We start from the raw sequence: 5,034 nt of genomic DNA, 5'->3' as shown, positions 1-5,034 counted from the left end.
CCCTGGCTGCGCCTAGAAATTCTGTCCATAAAAATAATGAACAGAACCGGTGACCAAGGGCAGCCCTGCCGGAGTCCAACATGCACTGGAAACAAGTCTGACTTACTACCGGCGATGCAAACCAAGCTCCTGCTCCGCTCGTACAGGGACCGGGTGGCCCTTAGCAAAGGGCCCCGGACCCCGTACTCCCGGCGCACCCCCCACAGGGCGCTGCGAGGGACACGGTCGAATGCCTTCTCCAGATCCACGAAGCACATGTGGACTGGTTGGGCAAACTCCCATGAACCCTCCGCCACCCTGAAGAGGGTATAGAGCTGGTCCAGTGTTCCACGGCCAGGACGAAAACCGCATTGTTCCTCCTGAATCCGAGGTTCGACTATCGGTCGAATTCTTCTCTCCAGTACCCTGGCATAGACTTTCCCAGGGAGGCTGAGGAGTGTGATCCCCCTATAGTTGGAACACACCCTCCGGTCCCCCTTCTTAAAAAGAGGGACCACCACCCCGGTCTGCCAGTCCAGAGGCACTGTCCCTGACCGCCATGCGACATTGCAGAGGCGTGTCAACCAAGACAGACCAACAACATCCAGAGACTTAAGGTACTCATGGCGGACATAACTAAAGTTTTCATATTCAGCCCAAGACTGGAGAAGATTCCAGTGTCTTCTGATAGCTCACACAGTATCCTCCTCAGGTTCTTCTTTGTCCAAAAACAGCCAACTGATAATGAGAGGTTCTGTGTTGGTGGGAAAAAATTATTTCACTGTCAATTTTCATAATGTTCTCTCTCCTCACTTAAATTATTTGCAAGCATTAGGGAAGTATGAGTAATAGGGCTCTTTTTTATATATATATATATAAACTGTAGCACTACAATAACTTGGCCTGGCATGTGTGTGAGGATGTGTTCTCTGCCCAGTATTACTTTACACACTAATGAATTTGTCAGGATAAGGAAAATGGAAGCATATGCTCCATTTTTTGAGGTGCTTCATTTAAGTGGCTGTGAAATCAAACATTCTTAAGAATCAGCAAAACAAACTCATTAATGGCAGTGCACAGGTTAAGGCCTCAGAGGAAATGTTATCCCACGGTAAATATTTGAATAACCCCCTGGAAGCATATTGAGTACTCTCAAGGAGCTCCTCCTCCTGTGTCCTACAGCATACCGAGCCACTAAGCAGGTACAGGGGAGTAGAAAGCAGTAGGGTGGCAGGGAGGACCTCAGAGTCATGCTGCTGTTGGGATCAGACTGACGAGACAAGATAAGAAATGTCAGATGTGGTTCTATCTTGCAGATCCATCCACTTTGCCAAGCCGCCATTATTCATTGAGGCAAAATTCATGCTGGTTATGCTCAAGGAAGAGTAATGAATTTTAACAAACAGAGCATGGTGTGAACATTTTAGTTTCAAGGTGCTAATATGTGCTTTCATTTGAATGAGATTTATAGGTGTAGACAATTGAACTAGACTGTAATGTCAGAGCACAGTTTTGACTCTGGGATGTAATAATAACAAAAACACACCGTACAATATTGTCAAGATAAAAAGTCTGCAATATGATATTTATCACAAAATTAAAAAATGAAGAAAAAAACACAGTTTCAGTCTTAAACAGGGCTAATATTGCTTTTGTCTGACAGTTTTTGTAATTTGTTTTGTGTTTGTTCCTTTTCTCTCTGCCTATGTTGTTTCTTGAAATGGCAACACTGAAATGCTGCCATACAACAACTCTAAAAGTTGATGATGGAGCATCTACTATGTTAGTTTCATATTCTGTGACCTATATGCAGTTACACTAGCAAAATAGCCATAAGTAATAACCTGGTACATGCGATACCACGATGGTATTGAGACATTTTTCCATCACAAAATCAAAAATATTGTTACACTCCTGCTCTCCGGGCTTTTTTGCACATAGTCAGTAGCAAAATCAAACAAATGCAGAGCTCTTCCTACAGCTTTTCCTGCTTTCCAAAAGCCTCCTCTGTTCTTGCTTTCAGAACCCGAAAGAGAGTGAATGAGAAGAGAGAATATTTATATCACATTTCTCTTTTTGCAGATGATGTCATTTTATTTTCGTCTGAGGTGCTACAGCCCCTCCCTGGTACTATTGAGATTTTCCAAAACGTTTGGCTCCTATTCAGGTCATTGAATCAGGTGGAAAAAAAAATCTACCCTGTTAGTACTGAAAGCATTTCAGAATCATTGTGTTATAAGCCACACACAACATTCCAACACTATCTTCAAACAGACATGTTCCTCTTTAGAAAAAAGTGAGATTTTTTTTCACACTGAACACTCTTCAGTGTGATATGTGCTGCAGCATACCCATTTCCCTACTAGCCAGGATTTCAATAGTTAATATTAATGTGATCACACATTTCCATGTTATCAGTACCATTTTTGATTACTGTATATTATGAATTCTTAAAACACCAAGACGATGTACATATACAAATGTGCTGCATGGAATGTCCCCAGTGTTTTCATAAAATGTACCATTTGTGACTTTGCAGTTTTTGAAATTTCTACAATTGCACCCATAGGACACAGCAGCCTTTAGCCCCCTTTCTAGCGCCTGGTACCGGCTCAACTTGACTCGACTCTACTTGCGTTATTTGTTTTTCCATCAAGCAGATGTTGGGGATAGTACCTGGTACTATTTTTAGTATCACCTTCATAAGGGTCCCAAGCGAGCTGAGGTGATACCAAACGGTGATGTGTAACTGCTGCAGGCTAGCGATTGGTCAAAGAAATTTGTCACTACTACGCAGCCACACATGAACGTGAGTGTTTACATGTGATGACCAAAGTCACTCGTTCTTCATTCATTCATAATAGTAGCTGCCACCAAAAGCGAGTCGAGTAGAATAGTCGAGTTGAGCCAGCAACAGGCAATGGAAACGGGGCTTTTGTTTTTGGTCCACTGCACCACCTGCAGCTGTGTGTATGCAAGCGTGCTCATTCAGAAGATATTAACTGTTGTACTTTGGAGTACAAATTCTTCCCTACTCAATGGGATAGCCTGCTCTTATCCAGTTAACACTCCTTGCTTTCTTGCCATAGGCATTTCTCCAAGAAGCACACAGTCTATAGCAGGGAACAACCTTTCCCCTAATTTTCTACACACAACTCATGAATCTTCCCTAAGCAAAAGAAGTCAGATCTTGGAAGCGAGTGTGTTTTTGCCTCGTATGATCCCAGTGCTGAAGTTGAGGGCAGAGTTCCCTTCATATGATCCCATGCTTAAATGAGAACCAAATGTTTGTTTAAGGTTTTCCTCACTGCGAGTGCGCTGTTTATTTTGACTGGACTGGAATGTCTTCGGACAATGCCAACCAGCTCTGCGGAGGTGGAGAGGACCATTTTCTCTGCCTTCACTGGATTGTTGGCCACATCATGAGGCTATTTATATGCCTGATTGGAGGGTGAAATGCTGTGGCAGTTTGGCTTACTGTGTACTTCTGGGACAAGTCATTTGTCAGAATAATAAATGGGGAGGTTTCGTGTAGTTCTGCTGAGCTGAAAGGTGCAGCATGCTGCCTGAAATAATTTCAAAACATGATCAAAGTGCAGGTGTCAACAATAAACCAGTGTCATATGCGTTATAATAAAATCTCCCACCATTTGGTAGATAAACATGTTCAGTAGTTTACATAATTTGGCTGGGAGGTAATTTATTTAAACCATGGTTCAGCATGAAATGTGAACATTTGCTAATTGCATCACATGCTGAAATGTCCCACAAGGAATTCTATACACACAAAATCCACAAGACAGTTGAAATGGAACAAAATAAAGATTTTAATTAAGTTTACTTCAATATTTTAACATTCTTGTCCATCTTCATGACATGTTTGTCAAGACAAATCTCTTTGCTTAGCTCTTGTTGTTCACATAGTGTTGTAAACTGTGACTGTCTACCCTAAAATTCAAACCCTAGAAAGCAGATGATGGAAACATGATTTTTGTGATTAGGGATTTTTAAATTTGATCACTTCAAAGGCCATTCAGCAAAACCTGCAGGTTATGTAGTAGTGTGCACGTCTGGTGGGTGTAAACAAGTGATAACGTTTATTTAACTAATAGTTTAGTTAATCAAATGTATAATTAATTAATCATATGTATTGGCATCAGTTCATTCAAGTCCCTCAAAGAGCACACATCCCCTCCCTCCCAAAGTTCTCTCTCAGTCGGTTTTGTTTTCTGGACAGTCATTATTGGTGTTACAGCCATTAGAGCAGCTGTAGTCTCAGACAGCAGCCCTCGTCACAGCACAGTAGCTGTGTCCATATTCCATGTTACACACTCATTTTAAGCCCCTGTAGTGTGTGTCCACACTAGGAAAGTGACCAAATTAAACATACTCAGGTAGTTAAAAGCCTGAAGCTGTGAGACAGCTGTGGTGGTCAATCCATGCTACAGAATTGTCACGTTGAGAGCGCAAAAACGTTCAGTGTGATGTCACCTTAGGGCTGTAGCAGATGTTTAGGTTAGAACGGTTCTGACAGAGACAAATACATGAGAGAAACTGCTCTAAAAGAATGACTTTAACAAAGTGATGCTCCTCATTTAAGACCAGACAAGCTTTTTAGTGAAGACATTTGAATGCTTCAAGCTGTGTATTTAATTGACCTGTATTGGACTTGATGCCATGCACATGTGGAATAACACTGCATTTATTTGTTCCCTTGCTAGATTGAGTTATTGATGTCTGTAAAAAATTGTAACTATGATGATGCTGCACAATAGCTGAATTGTCAGACTACAAAAGAAACATTCAGTGCTGGTTTTGACAGAAAGTCAGAGCTGAACCATCTATCAACTAACAGACTGAATGCCAAAAATAAAGTTGTCTTTTTTGGCTATTCAGTCTTAGATGAACCGCTTCTTAACTAGGAACTCTTCTTAAACTGTATGGATCAAATTACCCTGCAGCTTGCTGGGATTTTCTTTTGATCCTGCACCTTAGCTTTTATGTTTGGAGCAATGACTGCATGGTTTTTGATGCATGCTGTGTCTGCCAGCAGCT

At 41.6% G+C, this 5,034-nt stretch overlaps 1 protein-coding gene across 2 annotated transcripts in view; it reads left to right on the top strand.

Moving 5' to 3' along the window:
* shq1 (SHQ1, H/ACA ribonucleoprotein assembly factor) overlaps window positions 1-5,034 on the top strand; it is a 44,580-nt gene that overhangs the window by 28,074 nt on the left and 11,472 nt on the right. The gene's annotated exons all lie outside the window — the stretch shown is intronic.

Source organism: Monopterus albus, unplaced genomic scaffold (assembly GCF_001952655.1).
Source record: "Monopterus albus unplaced genomic scaffold, M_albus_1.0 scaffold18.1, whole genome shotgun sequence".
Taxonomy (NCBI): Eukaryota; Metazoa; Chordata; class Actinopteri; order Synbranchiformes; family Synbranchidae; genus Monopterus; species Monopterus albus.
This window is presented reverse-complemented; position numbering and strand designations above follow the sequence as displayed.